We start from the raw sequence: 22,652 nt of genomic DNA, 5'->3' as shown, positions 1-22,652 counted from the left end.
CATCACTCTTGCTCAAGATCAGCCCACTTTCTCTCTTCTCTTCCTTTTCATCACCCATCTCATCAGATTTGTCCATCTCTTTTTCTAGTTCAACAGCTGACCCTTTTATCTCATTGCTTTCAACTCCCTCAGATTCTACCTCTTCAGGCTCAATTCCCTCATCTAGCTTTTTCTCCATCCTATAACGCTCAAGCTCCCTTTTCATGTATGCTAGATCAACACAGAGCCGGTCACAAGTAAGTGATACAAGTGCAAAATGACGACCATTAAATAAGAAGGAATACATATTAGTATGTCCGTCATATTTAACTTCTCGCCTCGACATCCATGCCTTGCCCAACAACACATGTTTCACTTGAATTTGGACTACATCACACAACACTTCATCCACATATTTGCCGATTTGAATAGGTACAAGTGTGTGTTTATTAACCCAAACATCACCATGAGTACTCATCAACTTGTACGGTTGAAGATGATCAATGGTTGGGAGATTTAATTTCTCAAGCATGATAGCACTTGCAAGGTTGACTTCACAAATCCCATCAATGGCCAAGCTACAGATTTTATCTTTGACACGACAATGAGTATAAAACCAACCAAGCAACTGAGATTTGACGAGGTCCAACTGCTCATCCACACCACGTAATGCCACTTCTTTGACTCCCGTAGGATCAGGAAGACAATGGTGTGGGCTAGCTTGTATTCGACATGACGTATGAGGGAACCTGCAAAACGTTAGCAACGAAACCGAAGATATTGCCTTTCACGCTCCCTCACGTGTATCCACTCGCACTCGTGTATATGGGTGTCACTCTAATGATCTCACGACACTTCTCAAGTCACAGATTGTTCCCCTTGAAGAAATAGAATTTCTCAATGAGTTTTCAATCAACTTCTCTCCAAGTACTCCAAGCTTGCAACGTTTAAGTGGTTGGAATTTGAAGGGAAGTTTTGGACTGATTTGATGGATGCGCTAGTGTGAATGGAATGTCAATGAAAACTTAGTTTCATAAAATGTAGGAGTGTGTACCTAAATGCAGGAGAGTGTTTCCAAAATGTAGGAGAGAATATAGGGGAGTGTTCCTCAAATGTTGGAAATATAGGAGAGTGTTGCTAAAATGTAGGAGCGTGAAATGTTAGAAACATAGGAGAGTGTTGCTAAAATGTAACGGATATAACGGAAGGTACCTCAACCAAAGCTCTGAAGCCAACTGATACGTTCCTCGATCAACGCGTTTCGAGACACGTAGCATGTTTGCCCAAGGATCTAGCGAGGTTGTCCTACGTTTGGATTGCGGGACTGTAAATCAACACGAACGGCACGTTTTTTATTTAAAGTGATAGATCGACACTCCGATGAAGGTGAATACTCCAGGGGAATAGGTCGGCTGAACAATCAAAGACAGGACGCAAGATTGCTCAAGAACCCTTGCCAAAGCAAGTTAAAGGCTCGAATTCTCTCTTAGGAAGAAAACGAAAATACTAAGAATTTTATTCATAAAACTTGTGTCTTTAACCTTACAAAGCTAGCATAATTATAGGCTAAAGGTAACAAGAAAAACCCTAAAGAAACCCTAAGTGGGAAGTCGGCCATCTTGATTCCAAGATGGGCCGGCCCATGCCTTCTACTAAGCAACTAGTCCAACTAAATAAGTAAGAAAGACTAAGGCCCTAATCGGCCGACTCACAAAGAGACCCACTTGATTTTTCATGGGCTTGGATCAAGGTGTAAGTTACTTGATAGTTTCTTTCTAAGCCTTCAATATCTCTATGGGGTCCATGTTGGTCTTGGACAACTCGAACAAGGGCTTGGAGGGATTCTTTGAAGAGCTTGGCTCGTGCACGTGTGACTGCGCCCAATGGGACTCGGACTGGGTCATTGCGCTGGCCCTGATCCATGAACACATCACTCTTGCTCAAGATCAGCCCACTTTCTCTCTTCTCTTCCTTTTCATCACCCATCTCTTCAGATTTGTCCATCTCTTTTTCTAGTTCAACAGCTGACCCTTTTATCTCATTGCTTTCAACTCCCTCAGATTCTACCTCTTCAGGCTCAATTCCCTCATCTAGCTTTTTCTCCATCCTATAACGCTCAAGCTCCCTTTTCATGTATGCTAGATCAACACAGAGCCGGTCACAAGTAAGTGATACAAGTGCAAAATGACGACCATTAAATAAGAAGGAATACTTATTAGTATGTCCGTCATATTTAACTTCTCGCCTCGACATCCATGCCTTGCCCAACAACACATGTGTCACTTGAATTTGGACTACATCACACAACACTTCATCCACATATTTGCCGATTTGAATAGGTACAAGTGTGTGTTTATTAACCCAAACATCACCATGAGTACTCATCAACTTGTACGGTTGAAGATGATCAATGGTTGGGAGATTTAATTTCTCAACCATGATAGCAATTGCAAGGTTGACTTCACGACTCCCATCAATGGCCAAGCTACAGATTTTATATTTGACACGACAATGAGTATAAAACCAACCAAGCAACTGAGATTTGACGAGGTCCAACTGCTCATCCACACCACGTAATGCCACTTCTTTGACTCCCGTAGGATCAGGAAGACAATGGTGTGGGCTAGCTTGTATTCATCAAGACGTATGAGGGAACCTGCAAAACGTTAGCACCGAAATCGAAGATATTGCCTTTCACGCTCCCTTACGTGTATCCACTCGCACTCGTGTATTTGGGTGTCACTCTAATGATCTCACGACATTTCTCAAGTCACAGATTGTTCCCCTTGAAGAAATGGAATTTCTCAATGAGTTTTCAATCAACTTCTCTCCAAGTACTCCAAGATTGCAACGTTTAAGTGGTTGGAATTTGAAGGGAAGTTTTGGACTGATTTGATGGATGCGCTAGTGTGAATGGAATCTCAATGAAAACTTAGCTTCATAAAATGTAGGAGTGTGTTTCTAAAATGTAGGAGAGTGTTTCCAAAATGTAGGAGAGAATATAGGGGAGTGTTCCTCAAATGTTGGAAATATAGGAGAGTGTTGCTAAAATGTAGGAGCGTGAAATGTTGGAAATATAGGAGAGTGTTGCTAAAACGTAACGGATATAACGGAAGGTACCTCAACCAAAGCTCTGAAGCCAATTCATACGTTCCTCGATCAACGCGTTTCGAGACACGTAGCACGTTTGCCCAAGGATCTAGGGACGTTGTCCTGCATTTGGATTGCGGGACTCTAAATCAACACGAACGGCACGTTTTTTATTTAAAGCGGTAGAACGACACTCCGATGAAGGTGAATACTCCAGGGGAATAGGTCGGCAGCACAATCGAAGACAGGACGCAAGATTGCTCAAGAACCCTTGCCAAAGCAAGTTAAAGGCACGAATTCTCTCTTAGGAAGAAAGCGAAAATACTCAGAATTTTATTCTTAAAACTTGTGTCTTTAACCTTACAAAGCTAGGCTATTTATAGGCTAAAGGTAACAAGAAAAACCCTAAAGAAACCCTAAGTGGGAAGTCGGCCATCTTGACTCCAAGATGGGCCCGCCCATGCCTTCTACTAAGCAACTAGTCCAACTAAATAAGTAACAAAGACTAAGGCCCTAATCGGCCGACTCACAAAGAGGCCCACTTGATTTTTCATGGGCTTGGATCAAGGTGTAAGTTACTTGATTGTTTCTTTCTAAGCCTTCAATATCTCTATGGGCTCCATGTTGGTCTTGGACAACTCGAACAAGGGCTTGGAGGGATTCTTTGAAGATCTTGGCTCGTGCACGTGTGACTGCGCCCAATGGGACTCGGACTGGGTCATTGCGCTGGCCCTGATCCATGAACACATCGTTCTTGCTCAAGATCAGCCCAATTTCTCTCTTCTTTTCCTTTTCATCACCCATCTCATCAGATTTGTCCATCTCTTTTTCTAGTTCAACAGCTGACCCTTTTATCTCATGGCTTTCAACTCTCTCAGATTCTACCTCTTCAGGCTCAATTCCCTCATCTAGCTTTTTCTCCATCCTATAACGTTCAAGCTCCCTTTTCATGTATGCTAGATCAATACAGAGCCGGTCGCAAGTAAGTGATACAAGTGCAAAATGACGACCATTAAATAAGAAGGAATACTTATTAGACGTCCGTCATATTTTACTTCTCGCCTCGACATCCATGCCTTCCCAACAACACATGTGTCACTTGAATTTGGACTACATCACACAACACTTCATCCACATATTTGCCGATTTGAATAGGTACAAGTGTGTGTTTATTAACCCAAACATCACCATGAGTACTCATCAACTTGTACGGTTGAAGATGATCAATGGTTGGGAGATTTAATTTCTCAACCATGATAGCACTTGCAAGGTTGACTTCACAACTCCCATTCAATGGCAAGCTACAGATTTTATCTTTGACACGACAATGAGTATAAAACCAACCAAGCAACTGAGATTTGACGAGGTCCAACTGCTCATCTACACCACGTAATGCCACTTCTTTGACTCCCGTAGGATCAGGAAGACAATGGTGTGGGCTAGCTTGTATTCATCATGACGTATGAGGGAACCTGCAAAACGTTAGCAACGAAATCGAAGATATTGCCTTTCACGCTCCCTTACGTGCATCCACTCGCACTCGTGTATATGGGTGTCACTCTAATGATCTCACGACACTTCTCAAGTCACAGATTGTTCCCCTTGAAGAAATGGAATTTCTCAATGAGTTTTCAATCAACTTCTCTCCAAGTACTCCAAGATTGCAACGTTTAAGTGGTTGGAATTTGAAGGGAAGTTTTGGACTGATTTGATGGATGCGCTAGTGTGAATGGAATCTCAATGAAAACTTAGCTTCATAAAATGTAGGAGTGTGTTCCTAAAATGTAGGAGAGTGTTTCCAAAATGTAGGAGAGAATATAGGGGAGTGTTCCTCAAATGTTGGAAATATAGGAGAGTGTTGCTTAAATGTAGGAGCGTGAAATGTTGGAAATATAGGAGAGTGTTGCTAAAACGTGACGGATATAACGGAAGGTACCTCAACCAAAGCCCTGAAGCCAACTGATACGTTCCTCGATCAACGCGTTTCGAGACACGTAGCACGTTTGCCCAAGGATCTAGCGAGGTTGTCCTGCGTTTGGATTGCGGGACTCTAAATCAACACGAACGGCACGTTTTTTATTTAAAGCGGTAGAACGACACTCCGATGAAGGTGAATACTCCAGGGGAATAGGTCGGCTGAACAATCGAGGACAGGACGCAAGATTGCTCAAGAACCCTTGCCAAAGCATGTTAAAGGCACGAATTCTCTCTTAGGAAGAAAGCGAAAATACTAAGAATTTTATTCATAAAACTTGTGTCTTTAACCTTACAAAGCTAGGCTATTTATAGGCTAAAGGTAACAAGAAAAACCCTAAAGAAACCCTAAGTGGGAAGTCGGCCATCTTGACTCCAAGATGTGCCCGCCCATGCCTTCTACTAAGCAACTAGTCCAACTAAATAAGTAACAAAGACTAAGGCCCTAATCGGCCGACTCACAAAGAGGCCCACTTGATTTTTCATGGGCTTGGATCAAGGTGTAAGTTACTTGATTGTTTCTTTCTAAGCCTTCAATATCTCTATCGGCTCCATGTTGGTCTTGGACAACTCGAACAAGGGCTTGGAGGGATTCTTTGAAGAGCTTGGCTCGTGCACGTGTGACTGCGCCCAATGGGACTCGGACTGGGTCATTGCGCTGGCCCTGATCCATGAACACATCACTCTTGCTCAAGATCAGCCCACTTTCTCTCTTCTCTTCCTTTTCATCACCCATCTCATCAGATTTGTCCATCTCTTTTTCTAGTTCAACAGCTGACCCTTTTATGTCATTGCTTTCAACTCCCTCAGATTCTACCTCTTCAGGCTCAATTCCCTCATCTAGCTTTTTCTCCATCCTATTACGCTCAAGCTCCCTTTTCTTGTATGCTAGATCAACACAAAGCCGGGTCACAAGTAAGTGACACAAGTGCAAAATGACGACCATTAAATAAGAAGGAATACTTATTAGTATGTCCGTCATATTTAACTTCTCGCCTCGACATCCATGCCTTGCCCAACAACACATGTTTCACTCGAATTTGGACTACATCACACAACACTTCATCCACATATTTGCCGATTTGAATAGGTACAAGTGTGTGTTTATTAACCCAAACATCACCATGAGTACTCATCAACTTGTACGGTTGAAGATGATCAATGGTTGGGAGATTTAATTTCTCAACCATGATAGCACTTGCAAGGTTGACTTCACAACTCCCATCAATGGCCAAGCTACAGATTTTATCTTTGACACGACAATGAGTATAAAACCAACCAAGCAACTGAGATTTGACGAGGTCCAACTGCTCATCCACACCACGTAATGCCACTTCTTTGACTCCCGTAGGATCAGGAAGACAATGGTGTGGGCTAGCTTGTATTCGCCATGACATATGAGGGAACCTGCAAAACGTTAGCAACGAAACCGAAGATATTGCCTTTCACGCTCCCTTACGTGTATCCACTCGCACTCGTGTATATGGGTGTCACTCTAATGATCTCACGACACTTCTCAAGTCACAGATTGTTCCCCTTGAAGAAATGGAATTTCTCAATGAGTTTTCAATCAACTTCTCTCCAAGTACTCCAAGCTTGCAACGTTTAAGTGGTTGGAATTTGAAGGGAAGTTTTGGACTGATTTGATGGATGCGCTAGTGTGAATGGAATCTCAATGAAAACTTAGCTTCATAAAATGTAGGAGTGTGTTCCTAAAATGTAGGAGAGTGTTTCCAAAATGTAGGAGAGAATATAGGGGAGTGTTCCTCAAATGTTGGAAATATAGGAGAGTGTTGCTAAAATGTAGGAGCGTGAAATGTTGGAAATATAGGAGAGTGTTGCTAAAACGTAACGGATATAACGGAAGGTACCTCAACCAAAGCCCTGAAGCCAACTGATACGTTTCTCGATCAACGCGTTTCGAGACACGTAGCACGTTTGCCCAAGGATCTAGCGAGGTTGTCCTGCGTTTGGATTGCGGGACTCTAAATCAACACGAACGGCACGTTTTTTATTTAAAGCGGTAGAACGACACTCCGATGAAGGTGAATACTCCAGGGGAATAGGTCGGCTGAACAATCGAGGACAGGACGCAAGATTGCTTAAGAACCCTTGCCAAAGCATGTTAAAGGCACGAATTCTCTCTTAGGAAGAAAGCGAAAATACTAAGAATTTTATTCATAAAACTTGTGTCTTTAACCTTACAAAGCTAGGCTATTTATAGGCTAAAGGTAACAAGAAAAACCCTAAAGAAACCCTAAGTGGAAAGTCGGCCATCTTGACTCCAAGATGGGCCCGCCCATGCCTTCTACTAAGCAACTAGTCCAACTAAATAAGTAACAAAGACTAAGGCCCTAATCGGCCGACTCACAAAGAGGCCCACTTGATTTTTCATGGGATTGGATCAAGGTGTAAGTTACTTGATTGTTTCTTTCTAAGCCTTCAATATCTCTATGGGCTCCATGTTGGTGTTGGACAACTCGAACAAGGGATTGGAGGGATTCTTTGAAGAGCTTGGCTCATGCACGTGTGACTGCGCCCAATGGGACTCGGACTGGGTCATTGCGCTGGCCCTGATCCATGAACACATCGCTCTTGCTCAAGATCAGCCCACTTTCTCTCTTCTCTTCCTTTTCATCACCCATCTCATCAGATTTGTCCATCTCTTTTGCTAGTTCAACAGCTGACCCTTTTATCTCATTACTTTCAACTCCCTCAGATTCTACCTCTTCAGGCTCAATTCTCTCATCTAGCTTTTTCTCCATCCTATAACGCTCAAGCTCCCTTTTCACGTATGCTAGATCAACACAGAGCCGGTCACAAGTAAGTGATACAAGTGCAAAATGACGATCATTAAATAAGAAGGAATACTTATTAGTATGTCCGTCATATTTAACTTCTCGCCTCGACATGCATGCCTTCCCAACAACACATGTGTCACTTGAATTTGGACTACATCACACAACACTTCATCCACATATTTGCCGATTTGAATAGGTACAAGTGTGTGTTTATTAACCCAAACATCACCATGAGTACTCATCAACTTGTACGGTTGAAGATGATCAATGGTTGGGAGATTTAATTTCTCAACCATGATAGCTCTTGCAAGGTTGACTTCACAACTCCCATCAATGGCCGAGCTACAGATTTTGTCTTTGACACGACAATGAGTATAAAACCAACCAAGCAACTGAGATTTGACGAGGTCCAACTGCTCATCTACACCACGTAATGCCACTTCTTTGACTCCCGTAAGATCAGGAAGACAATGGTGTGGGCTAGCTTGTATTCGCCATGACGTATGAGGGAACCTGCAAAACGTTAGCAACGAAACCGAAGATATTGCCTTTCACGCTCCCTTACGTGTATCCACTCGCACTCGTGTATATGGGTGTCACTCTAATGATCTCACGACACTTCTCAAGTCACAGATTGTTCCCCTTGAAGAAATGGAATTTCTCAATGAGTTTTCAATCAACTTCTCTCCAAGTACTCCAAGAATGCAACGTTTAAGTGGCTGGAATTTGAAGGGAAGTTTTGGACTGATTTGATGGATGCGCTAGTGTGAATGGAATCTCAATGAAAACTTAGCTTCATAAAATGTAGGCATGTGTTCCTAAAATGTAGGAGAGTGTTTCCAAAATGAAGGAGAGAATATAGGGGAATGTTCCTCAAATGTTGGAAATATAGGAGACTGTTGCTAAAATGTAGGAGCGTGAAATGTTGGAAATATAGGAGAGTGTTGCTAAAACGTAACGAAAATAACGGAAGGTACCTCAACTAAAGCTCTGAAGCCAACTGATACGTTTCTCGATCAACGCGTTTCGAGACAAGTAGCACGTTTGCCCAAGGATCTAGCGAGGTTGTCCTGCGTTTGGATTGCGGGACTCTAAATCAACACGAACGGCACGTTTTTTATTTAAAGCGGTAGAACGACACTCCGATGAAGGTGAATACTCCAGGGGAATAGGTCGGCAGAACAATCGAGGACAGGACGCAAGATTGCTCAAGAACCCTTGCCAAAGCATGTTAAAGGCACGAATTCTCTCTTAGGAAGAAAGCGAAAATACTAAGAATTTTATTCATAAAACTTGTGTCTTTAACCTTACAAAGCTAGGCTATTTATAGGCTAAAGGTAACAAGAAAAACCCTAAAGAAACCCTAAGTGGGAAGTCGGCCATCTTGACTCCAAGATGGGCCCGCCCATGCCTTCTACTAAGCAACTAGTCCAACTAAATAAGTAACAAAGACTAAGGCCCTAATCGGCCGACTCACAAAGAGGCCCACTTGATTTTTCATGGGCTTGGATCAAGGTGTAAGTTACTTGATTGTTTCTTTCTAAGCCTTCAATATCTCTATGGGCTCCATGTTGGTCTTGGACAACTCGAACAAGGGCTTGGAGGGATTCTTTGAAGATCTTGGCTCGTGCACGTGTGACTGCGCCCAATGGGACTCGAACTGGGTCATTGCGCTGGCCCTGATCCATGAACACATCACTCTTGCTCAAGATCAGCCCACTTTCTCTCTTCTCTTCCTTTTCATCACCCATCTCATCAGATTTGTCCATCTCTTTTTCTAGTTCAACAGCTGACCCTTTTATCTCATTGCTTTCAACTCCCTCAGATTCTACCTCTTCAGGCTCAATTCCCTCATCTAGCTTTTTCTCCATCCTATAACGCTCAAGCTCCCTTTTCATGTATGCTAGATCAACACAGAGCCGGTCACAAGTAAGTGATACAAGTGCAAAATGACGACCATTAAATAAGAAGGAATACATATTAGTATGTCCGTCATATTTAACTTCTCGCCTCGACATCCATGCCTTGCCCAACAACACATGTTTCACTTGAATTTGGACTACATCACACAACACTTCATCCACATATTTACCGATTTGAATAGGTACAAGTGTGTGTTTATTAACCCAAACATCACCATGAGTACTCATCAACTTGTACGGTTGAAGATGATCAATGGTTGGGAGATTTAATTTCTCAACCATGATAGCTCTTGCAAGGTTGACTTCACAACTCCCATCAATGGCAGGCTACAGATTTTGTCTTTGACACGACAATGAGTATAAAACCAACCAAGCAACTGAGATTTGACGAGGTCCAACTGCTCATCTACACCACGTAATGCCACTTCTTTGACTCCCGTAAGATCAGGAAGACAATGGTGTGGGCTAGCTTGTATTCGCCATGACGTATGAGGGAACCTGCAAAACGTTAGCAACGAAACCGAAGATATTGCCTTTCACGCTCCCTTACGTGTATCCACTCGCACTCGTGTATATGGGTGTCACTCTAATGATCTCACGACACTTCTCAAGTCACAGATTGTTCCCCTTGAAGAAATGAAATTTCTCATTGAGTTTTCAATCAACTTCTCTCCAAGTACTCCAAGATTGCAACGTTTAAGTGGCTGGAATTTGAAGGGAAATTTTGGACTGATTTGATGGATGCGCTAGTGTGAATGGAATGTCAAAGAAAACTTAGCTTCATAAAATGTAGGAGTGTGTTCCTAAAATGTAGGAGAGTGTTTCCAAAATGTAGGAGAGAATATAGGGGAGTGTTCCTCAAATGTTGGAAATATAGGAGAGTGTTGCTAAAATGTAGGACCGTGAAATGTTCGAAATATAGGAGAGTGTTGCTAAAACGTAACGGATATAACGGAAGGTACCTCAACCAAAGCTCTGAAGCCAATTGATACGTTCCTCGATCAACGCGTTTCGAGACACGTAGCACGTTTGCCCAAGGATCTAGCGAGGTTGTCCTGCGTTTGGATTGCGGGACTCTAAATCAACACGAACGGCACATTTTTTATTTAAAGCGGTAGAACGACACTCCGATGAAGGTGAATACTCCAGGGGAATAGGTCGGCTGAACAATCGAGGACAGGACGCAAGATTGTTCAAGAACCCTTGCCAAAGCATGTTAAAGGCACGAATTCTCTCTTAGGAAGAAAGCGAAAATACTAAGAATTTTATTCATAAAACTTGTGTCTTTAACCTTACAAAGCTAGGCTATTTATAGGCTAAAGGTAACAAGAAAAACCCTAAAGAAACCCTAAGTGGGAAGTCGACCATCTTGACTCCAAGATGGGCCCGCCCATGCCTTCTACTAAGCAACTAGTCCAACTAAATAAGTAACAAAGACTAAGGCCCTAATCGGCCGACTCACAAAGAGGCCCACTTGATTTTTCATGGGCTTGGATCAAGGTGTAAGTTACTTGATTGTTTCTTTCTAAGCCTTCAATATCTCTATCGGCTCCATGTTGGTCTTGGACAACTCGAACAAGGGCTTGGAGGGATTCTTTGAAGAGCTTGGCTCGTGCACGTGTGACTGCGCCCAATGGGACTCGAACTGGGTCATTGCGCTGGCCCTGATCCATGAACACATCACTCTTGCTCAAGATCAGCCCACTTTCTCTCTTCTCTTCCTTTTCATCACCCATCTCATCAGATTTGTCCATCTCTTTTTCTAGTTCAACAGCTGACCCTTTTATCTCATTGCTTTCAACTCCCTCAGATTCTACCTCTTCAGGCTCAATTCCCTCATCTAGCTTTTTCTCCATCCTATAACGCTCAAGCTCCCTTTTCATGTATGCTAGATCAACACAGAGCCGGTCACAAGTAAGTGATACAAGTGCAAAATGATGACCATTAAATAAGAAGGAATACATATTAGTATGTCCGTCATATTTAACTTCTCGCCTCGACATCCATGCCTTGCCCAACAACACATGTTTCACTTGAATTTGGACTACATCACACAACACTTCATCCACATATTTGCCGATTTGAATAGGTACAAGTGTGTGTTTATTAACCCAAACATCACCATGAGTACTCATCAACTTGTACGGTTGAAGATGATCAATGGTTGGGAGATTTAATTTCTCAACCATGATAGCATTTGCAAGGTTGACTTCACAACTCCCATCAATGGCAAGCTACAGATTTTATCTTTGACACGACAATGAGTATAAAACCAACCAACCAAGCAACTGAGATTTGACGAGGTCCAACTGCTCATCGACACCACGTAATGCCACTTCTTTGACTCCCGTAGGATCAGGAAGACAATGGTGTGGGCTAGCTTGTATTCGCCATGACGTATGAGGGAACCTGCAAAACGTTAGCAACGAAACCGAAGATATTGCCTTTCACGCTCGCTTACGTGTATCCACTCGCACTCGTGTATATGGGTGTCACTCTAATGATCTCACGACACTTCTCAAGTCACAGATTGTTCCCCTTGAAGAAATGGAATTTCTCAATGAGTTTTCAATCAACTTCTCTCCAAGTACTGTGAAGACCCGAAAAATTTCTTATTTTTTTTTCGAATATTAATGGTTTCATTAAGTATTTATCCACCTGTTTTCCCCAAATAATTTATTACGACCATTTTAAATCCATTCGTATGGAATAATGTCTTCATTGTGTTTTTAAAATGTCCCGTTAACAATTTCAATTTTCGGAAGGATTGTTTGAGTGCGAAATAGTGAACACGAGTGTTTCGAGGTGATATTATATTCGAGAGCATGATTATCCTGGGGAAATTAAGAACGGACAATAGCAGATTAAGAAAAGTTAATCGAGAATTAAAGGTGAATAAGTTCTAAGTGAGCATATACTACTCACGCGTGGATAGTTTTCCAAAAGACGCATGGATACAAATTTATTGGAGATTTGAGGAGTTAATACTCGACTCATGTGAGGACTCGTAAAAACTATTATTTTATTTAAACCTAATTTATGGCTTAATAAATGATTTAATTGGATTTTTGCCACGAGGAATATTTTCTAATCTTATTAGACCTAAATACATGGTAATATAACTTCGTTATATTTTTAAAATGATTCGTTTCAAAAATTAATTTCCTAGAGCGCGTTTAGTAAAAATAGTGAATAGTGCTTGGAGATTTTAACCGCGTAGGAGCACAGTGAACTTGGAATATTGGAGACTTGTACTACGGTCCTAAAATAGGTAATATTATGAATAAATACTCAAGTGATAGTTAGTAGTGCAATCGTTATAAGAATTTCTCGGCAGTTTCGCGTTATAACGTTAAAATTGACGGTACGCGTTTTCACACACGCGATTTTGTTTGAGGGACTTTAGACCCTTATTTCGGGACAATTAAGAGTGAATAATATTTACATGAATATAAGTGCATTAGAGGTTTAGTGCACTAGTGAAACAAATGCGAGAGAAATCGAGCCGTAACCGCACCAAACGCACCCTAGTGAGAGTTGACTTTGGGGAGGATTTTGCACCACACCTTGTGTCTTCCTTAAGAAGCTAAATTTGGACCAAACACTCTCTCTCTTAGTCTCTCTCTTGGCCGAATTCTCTGCAGCAAAAACACAACACAAAGTTGCCATTTTCATCTTCAATTCTTGCACAAAACCTTCATAGATTCACACCAAATTTGAACTACACTTAGCTTGTTGCTTGGAGAGTTCATCTAGCTAGCAAAAGGAGGAGATTTTCACGGTTTCTTGGAGCATCTTGAGGACCGAAATTTCTGGTTTGGAGCAACAAGGAGGTATAACCTCATCCTACACCTTAAGCTTGGTTTATGATGGTAGAAATGCATCCTTAAGCTATTGCATGTGTATGGGTATCTTGATATTGTTGGAAAAATTGAAAAGTGGGCTCTATGGATTCCCACACTTGGGTTGTTGCTGATTTGATGATTGATGGTGGTTATATTGTTGGTTTAGTGGTTAAAATGATGGATTAGTGGTGGGTAATTGATAGAAACTTCATTGGGTGCAAGAAGCAAAAATTTCCAAAAATACCCCTGTTTTGTTCGGCCACTATAAGGCCAATTTTTGGTGAATTATTGGCATGAACCTGATGTTTATATGTTATATTAGATGTGTGAAAAATTTCATTGAAAAATAATAAGGTTTGGTTGGGCAAATGAATTTTTTTGGGGAAACTAGCAAATCTGGAAACTGTTCACGTATGGCTCAGACCAGCGGTGGTGTTTTGGCTATAACTCTGTCCTCGGATGTCGAAATCATGTGCCGTCAGTGGCGTTTGAAACTAGACATCCCAGGCTTTAATTTGAGATAAAATGCACGTTCTGATTCCTTGTGAGTGAGCCGAACCAAGCGTTTTAAGACCACTGTCCTGTTTCTCGGAACTGCTGGAATGGTCTGTAGAGGCAGCAATTTGAGGCTCAATTTCGAGCTGGTTGCTTGCCAAATTTTGGAACGATTTCTTCTGTGAACTTTTAGTCCTATGAATGTATTTTCCAACGCCATAAACCATGCTCAATTCTGAGTTAAATTGAATGCATTGTGACCAAAATAAAAAGACTGCCCTGTTTTGGAAAAACGTAACATTTGGACTGGTTTTGGACAAAAACCGTGAGTGATCTTATTAATTGAAATTTCGATGCTAAACCATTACCAAAGGTATCATGGTTGTATCTTAGACCTTTATTTCACAAATGAACCATGGTTGGATAGCTTTCTTGGTTAAACGATTTGAATTTGGGAAATGAAAGTCAAAAGGCAGATTGCCTTAGAAATTTTCTGAAACTTTGGATGATTAGTTAACTACCTTCCCGAGGGTATTTTTCCCTGAATTTTAACAGAGAGATACCTTCCATATAGTATTGAAATACTACCAATTTTGGTGTCAATCCAAGTTCGTTTCGATACCTAATTAAATTTCTAGAGTTGGAGGTTCAAATCTGGAAAATTCTTCTCCAGTCTTGAATTTTCCCCAACTTTGACCTACCGTATCTCGGTACTCAAAACTCCGATTCTTGATCCGCTTGCTTTGCTATACACCTCACTTGCAACTCTAATTGGGTTACAAATTTCAGAGGCCGGTTTGCAACGTGTAAATCGTGCCGAATTTTCAAAGTTGGCCGAAATCCAACTTAATGCTGCCTTGAAACCAAGTCTGCACCTTCAAGCCCATTTTTTAGCACTTTCCACTTCGATTCATGGAAAAGTGTCTTCTAGGAACTTATAGTACTTTCTAAGAGGTTTCCAACGGTATAAAGTTTTCCAATTTTCGACTTGTACCGAGTGAGTTACGATTTTTCAAAGATTCATGATAAAGCTGAAAATTTTCCAATTTCAAAGAAATAGAGTTTTTCAAGAACTCTTTACACTTTTGATATTATCTAAACGTTTTGCCCACGATTTTCATGATAAAAACTCAACTAATATTATACTTCATAAAACGCAAGTTGAACCTCGATTTACGAGTAATTGAGGTTCATTTTTGTGAAATATTCCTTAGATCGTACTAATGTACAATCTTACGTGATAATTGAGATACTTGAGTAATTATCCACCATTAACTGCCAGGCACACAAGGAGACCTTCAAGAGGATCTCACCATGGACACTTGAACTCCAGCGAATAATCTTTATTAAATTGCTCGGTGAGTGTCAAGTGTGTGAATCTTTGATACTTGCTTAATTGTGGTAATTATTAGAGATTTTAAAAATAAGGGCGGGTGTGTACTTTATCGCATCCGTTCTGATTTCAAATGAATGAATGAAATGTATTGAATGAATGAATGAAATGTATTGAATGAATGAATGAAATGCAATGCTATGTAATGGTTACATATGTCGTTGGAGTGAACCTCCTCGACTTCCAAATGAATGGGGGACGCCCAAACTCATAGGCCGACCTTGAACTCGAGCCGGCAATGGGCTTGGTCGGGAACTTGGGCGAGCCATGAGATTATAAGCTCGACCTAATAAGAGGTCCTGCTTGGCATACTTGTAGAGTATCGCCTTATAACAGACTTGTGGGCCCTTGGGGTGTACGGTGGACGGAGGGAAGTAAGTGGTGATCTACGGAAATGAAAATACCGACCCGGTTGACAGGAGGGTCAATGCGGGAAGCTATACGAATGACATCGGCAGAGCGAGTGGAACTTAGCTCTTGAGAGCTACTATATCCTTGAATTGTTTCTGATTATTTTTCCTGCTCAAATGGTACTTTATTGAAATATCACGGTTTTATTTAATAAAGTTGAGATTGCTATTTGAACAATGTGCTTGCATGTGTGTCCTTGGCCTCACGAGCGTTTTGCTCACCCTGTAGAATTGTTTTCCTTAACAGGACTGGAAATGGAGTTAACGCGGAGAAATCTCCTTTTGGATATATTTTGTTTTAGGGTTTCAGGTGTATTTTGGCTTGACCCCTTTATGATTGTACTTTGGAAGTTTAATGTATCATTCGGATATCTGTGATATATATATTTTGAAATTTAAGTTGTATTATGAACGCACGACGTGCGGGTGGCAAGCTGATAGGTACCTTGTGATGTGACCATGAAAACTGTCACAGTTGGCATCAGAGCCATATGCTGACAGGTTGGGTAATGGATGGATATTGTTAAGCATGAACGTTTCCGCACTATATGTATTCGTACTAATTTGATTTTGGTATCTAGTATCGCTTTAAAGTTGAACGTTTATTGCTTGAGTCCTAGCGAGAGCTAGGCAGGCGTTCCGCGGATACCCTTTGGTGCGCCTTAGGGAGAAGTGGGGGCGTCACAAGTACTCCAAGATTGCAACGTTTAAGTGGCTGGAATTTGAAGGGAAATTTTGGACTGATTTGATGGATGCGCTAGTGTGAATGGAATCTCAAAGAAAACTTAGCTTCATAAAATGTAGGAGTGTGTTCCTAAATGTAGGAGAGTGTTTCCAAAATGTAGGAGAGAATATAGGGGAGTGTTCCTCAAATGTTGGAAATATAGGAGAGTGTTGCTAAAATGTAGGAGCGTGAAATGTTAGAAATACAGGAGAGTGTTGCTAAAATGTAACGGATATAACGGAAGGTAACTCAACCAAAGCTCTGAAGCCAACTGATACGTTCCTCGATCAACGCGTTTCGAGACACGTAGCACGTTTGCCCAAGGATCTAGCAAGGTTGTCCAACGTTTGGATTGCGGGACTGTAAATCAACACGAACGGCACGTTTTTTATTTAAAGCGATAGATCGACACTCCGATGAAGGTGAATACTCCAGGGGAATAGGTCGGCTGAACAATCAAAGACAGGACGCAAGATTGCTCAAGAACCCTTGCCAAAGCAAGTTAAAGGCTCGAATTCTCTCTTAGGAAGAAAACGAAAATACTAAGAATTTTATTCATAAAACTTGTGTCTTTAACCTTACAAAGCTAGCCTATTTATAGGCTAAAGGTAACAAGAAAAACCCTAAAGAAACCCTAAGTGGGAAGTCGTCCATCTTGATTCCAAGATGGGCCGGCCCATGCCTTCTACTAAGCAACTAGTCCAACTAAATAAGTAACAAAGACTAAGGCCCTAATCGGCCGACTCACAAAGAGGCCCACTTGATTTTTCATGGGCTTGGATCAAGGTATAAGTTACTTGATTGTTTCTTTCTAAGCCTTCAATATCTCTATGGGCTCCATGTTGGTCTTGGACAACTCGAACAAAGGCTTGGAGGGATTCTTTGAAGAGCTTGGCTCGTGCACGTGTGACTGCGCCCAATGGGACTCGGACTGGGTCATTGCGCTGGCCCTGATCCATGAACACATCACTCTTGCTCATGATCAGCCCACTTTTTCTCTTCTCTTCCTTTTCATTACCCATCTCATCAGATTTGTCCATCTCTTTTTCTAGTTCAACAGCTGGCCCTTTTATCTCATTGCTTTCAACTCTCTCAGATTCTACCTCTTCAGGCTCAATTCCCTCATCTAGCTTTTTCTCCATCCTATAACGCTCAAGCTCCCTTTTCATGTATGCTAGATCAACACAGAGCCGGTCACAAGTAAGTGATACAAGTGCAAAATGACGACCATTAAATAAGAAGGAATACATATTAGTATGTCCGTCATATTTAACTTCTCGCCTCGACATCCATGCCTTGCCCAACAACACATGTGTCTCTTGAATTTGGACTACATCACACAACACTTCATCCACATATTTGCCGATTTGAATAGGTACAAGTGTGTGTTTATTAACCCAAACATCACCATGAGTACTCTTCAACTTGTACGGTTGAAGATGATCAATGGTTGGGAGATTTAATTTCTCAACCATGATAGCATTTGCAAGGTTGACTTCACAACTCCCATCAATGGCCAAGCTACAGATTTTATCTTTGACACGACAATGAGTATAAAACCAACCAAGCAACTGAGATTTGACGAGGTCCAACTGCTCATCTACACCACATAATGCCACTTCTTTGACTCCCGTAGGATCAGGAAGACAATGGTGTGGGCTAGCTTGTATTCATCATGACGTATGAGAGAACCTGCAAAACGTTAGCAACGAAATCGAAGATATTGCCTTTCACGCTCCCTTACGTGTATCCACTCGCACTCGTGTATATGGGTGTCACTCTAATGATCTCACGACACTTCTCAAGTCACAGATTGTTCCCCTTGAAGAAATGGAATTTCTCAATGAGTTTTCAATCAACTTCTCTCCAAGTACTCCAAGATTGCAACGTTTAAGTGGTTGGAATTTGAAGGGAAGTTTTGGACTGATTTGATGGATGCGCTAGTGTGAATGGAATCTCAATGAAAACTTAGCTTCATAAAATGTAGGAGTGTGTTCCTAAAATGTAGGAGAGTGTTTCCAAAATGTAGGAGAGAATATAGGGGAGTGTTCCTCAAATGTTGGAAATATAGGAGAGTGTTGCTAAAATGTAGGAGCGTGAAATGTTGGAAATATAGGAGAGTGTTGCTAAAATGTAACGGATATAACGGAAGGTACCTCAACCAAAGCTCTGAAGCCAACTGATACGTTCCTCGATCAACGCGTTTCGAGACACGTAGCACGTTTGCCCAAGGATCTAGCGAGGTTGTCCTGCGTTTGGATTGCGGGACTCTAAATCAACACGAACGGCACGTTTTTTATTTAAAGCGGTAGAACGACACTCCGATGAAGGTGAATACTCTAGGGGAATAGGTCGGCTGAACAATCGAGGAAAGGACGCAAGATTGCTCAAGAACTCATGCCAAAGCAAGTTAGAGGCTCGAATTCTCTCTTAGGAACAAAGCGAAAATACTAAGAATTTTATTCATAAAACTTGTGTCTTTAACCTTAGTAAGCTAGGCTATTTATAGGCTAAAGGTAACAAGAAAAACCCTAAAGAAACCCTAAGTGGGAAGTCGGCCATCTTGACTCCAAGATGGGCCGACCCATGCCTTCTACTAAGCAACTAGTCCAACTAAATAAGTAACAAAGACTAAGGCCCTAATCGGCCGACTCACAAAGAGGCCCACTTGATTTTTCATGGGCTTGGATCAAGGTGTAAGTTACTTGATTGTTTCTTTCTATGCCTTCAATATCTCTATGGGCTCCATGTTGGTCTTGGACAACTCGAACAAGGGCTTGGAGGGATTCTTTGAAGAGCTTGGCTCGTGCACGTGTGACTGCGCCCAATGGGACTCGGACTGGGTCATTGCGCTGGCCCTGATCCATGAACACATCACTCTTGCTCAAGATCAGCCCACTTTCTCTCTTCTCTTCCTTTTCATCACCCATCTCATCAGATTTGTCCATCCCTTTTTCTAGTTCAACAGCTGACCCTTTTATCTCATTGCTTTCAACTCTCTCAGATTCTACCTCTTCAGGCTCAATTCCCTCATCTAGCTTTTTCTCCATCCTATAACGCTCAAGCTCCCTTTTCATGTATGCTAGATCAATACAGAGCCGGTCGCAAGTAAGTGATACAAGTGCAAAATGACGACCATTAAATAAGAAGGAATACTTATTAGTATGTCCGTCATATTTAACTTCTCGCCTCGACATCCATGCCTTGCTCAACAACACATGTGTCACTTCAATTTGGACTACATCACACAACACTTCATCCACATATTTGCCGATTTGAATAGGTACAAGTGTGTGTTTATTAACCCAAACATCACCATGAGTACTCTTCAACTTGTACGGTTGAAGATGATCAATGGTTGGGAGATTTAATTTCTCAACCATGATAGCAATTGCAAGGTTGACTTCACAACTCCCATCAATGGCCAAGCTACAGATTTTATCTTTGACACGACAATGAGTATAAAACCAACCAAGCAACTGAGATTTGACGAGGTCCAACTGCTCATCCACACCACGTAATGCCACTTCTTTGACTCCCGTAGGATCAGGAAGACAATGGTGTGGGCTAGCTTGTATTCGCCATGACGTATGAGGGAACCTGCAAAACGTTAGCAACGAAACCGAAGATATTGCCTTTCACGCTCCCTTACGTGTATCCACTCGCACTCGTGTATATGGGTGTCACTCTAATGATCTCACGACACTTCTCAAGTCACAGATTGTTCCCCTTGAAGAACTGGAATTTCTCAATGAGTTTTCAATCAACTTCTCTCCAAGTACTCCAAGATTGCAACGTCTAAGTGGTTGGAATTTGAAGGGAAGTTTTGGACTGATTTGATGGATGCGCTAGTGTGAATGGAATCTCAATGAAAACTTAGCTTCATAAAATATAGGAGTGTGTTCCTAAAATGTAGGAGAGTGTTTCCAAAATGTATGAGAGAATATAGGGGAGTGTTCCTCAAATGTTGGAAATATAGGAGAGTGTTGCTAAAATGTAGGAGCGTGAAATGTTGGAAATATAGGAGAGTGTTGCTAAAATGTAACGGATATAACGGAAGGTACCTCAACCAAAGCTCTGAAGCCAACTGATACGTTCCTCGATCAACGCGTTTCGAGACACGTAGCACGTTTGCCCAAGGATCTAGCGAGGTTGTCCTGCGTTTGGATTGCGGGACTCTAAATCAACACGAACGGCACGTTTTTTTATTTAAAGCGGTAGAACGACACTCCGATGAAGGTGAATACTCCAGGGGAATATGTCGGCTGAACAATCGAGGAAAGGACGCAAGATTGCTCAAGAACTCATGCCAAAGCAAGATAGAGGCTCGAATTCTCTCTTAGGAAGAAAGCGAAATTACTAAGAATTTTATTCATCAAACTTGTATCTTTAACCTTACAAAGCTAGCATATTTATAGGCTAAAGGTAACAAGAAAAACCCTAAAGAAAGCCTAAGTGGGAAGTCGGCCATCTTGACTCCAAGATGGGCCCGCCCATGCCTTCTACTAAGCAACTAGTCCAACTAAATAAGTAACAAAGACTAAGGCCCTAATCGGCCGACTCACAAAGAGGCCCACTTGATTTTTCATGGGCTTGGATCAAGGTGTAAGTTACTTGATTGTTTCTTTCTAAGCCTTCAATATCTCTATGGGCTCCATGTTGGTCTTGGACAACTCGAACAAGGGCTTGGAGGGATTATTTGAAGAGCTTGGCTCGTGCACGTGTGACTGCGCCCAATGGGACTCGAACTGGGTCATTGCGCTGGCCCTGATCCATGAACACATCACTCTTGCTCAAGATCAGCCCACTTTCTCTCTTCTCTTCCTTTTCATCACCCATCTCATCAGATTTGTCCATCTCTTTTTCTAGTTCAACAGCTGACCCTTTTATCTCATTGCTTTCAACTCTCTCAGATTCTACCTCTTCAGGCTCAATTCCCTCATCTAGCTTTTTCTCCATCCTATAACGTTCAAGCTCACTTTTCATGTATGCTAGATCAATACAGAGCCGGTCGCAAGTAAGTGATACAAGTGCAAAATGACGACCATTAAATAAGAAGGAATACTTATTAGTATGTCCGTCATATTTAACTTCTCGCCTCGACATCCATGCCTTGCTCAACAACACATGTGTCACTTCAATTTGGACTACATCACACAACACTTCATCCACATATTTGCCGATTTGAATAGGTACAAGTGTGTGTTTATTAACCCAAACATCACCATGAGTACTCTTCAACTTGTACGGTTGAAGATGATCAATGGTTGGGAGATTTAATTTCTCAACCATGATAGCAATTGCAAGGTTGACTTCACAACTCCCATCAATGGCCAAGCTACAGATTTTATCTTTGACACGACAATGAGTATAAAACCAACCAAGCAACTGAGATTTGACGAGGTCCAACTGCTCATCCACACCACGTAATGCCACTTCTTTGACTCCCGTAGGATCAGGAAGACAATGGTGTGGGCTAGCTTGTATTCGCCATGACGTATGAGGGAACCTGCAAAACGTTAGCAACGAAACCGAAGATATTGCCTTTCACGCTCCCTTACGTGTATCCACTCGCACTCGTGTATATGGGTGTCACTCTAATGATCTCACGACACTTCTCAAGTCACAGATTGTTCCCCTTGAAGAACTGGAATTTCTCAATGAGTTTTCAATCAACTTCTCTCCAAGTACTCCAAGATTGCAACGTCTAAGTGGTTGGAATTTGAAGGGAAGTTTTGGACTGATTTGATGGATGCGCTAGTGTGAATGGAATCTCAATGAAAACTTAGCTTCATAAAATATAGGAGTGTGTTCCTAAAATGTAGGAGAGTGTTTCCAAAATGTATGAGAGAATATAGGGGAGTGTTCCTCAAATGTTGGAAATATAGGAGAGTGTTGCTAAAATGTAGGAGCGTGAAATGTTGGAAATATAGGAGAGTGTTGCTAAAATGTAACGGATATAACGGAAGGTACCTCAACCAAAGCTCTGAAGCCAACTGATACGTTCCTCGATCAACGC

The 22,652-nt window shown here is 41.7% G+C and overlaps 1 long non-coding RNA gene across 1 annotated transcript; it reads left to right on the top strand.

Annotated features, from left to right (window-relative positions):
• The first annotated feature begins 13,402 nt into the window (after nucleotides 1–13,402).
• Nucleotides 13,403–16,456, top strand: LOC140013195 (uncharacterized). The gene is made up of 3 exons (XR_011820258.1): nucleotides 13,403–13,599; nucleotides 15,389–15,464; nucleotides 16,157–16,456. It is a non-coding gene; the product is annotated as an uncharacterized lncRNA (long non-coding RNA).
• Nucleotides 16,457–22,652: the final 6,196 nt, after the last annotated feature.

Source organism: Coffea arabica, chromosome 8c, assembly GCF_036785885.1.
Source record: "Coffea arabica cultivar ET-39 chromosome 8c, Coffea Arabica ET-39 HiFi, whole genome shotgun sequence".
Lineage (NCBI taxonomy): Eukaryota > Viridiplantae > Streptophyta > Magnoliopsida > Gentianales > Rubiaceae > Coffea > Coffea arabica.
This window is presented reverse-complemented; position numbering and strand designations above follow the sequence as displayed.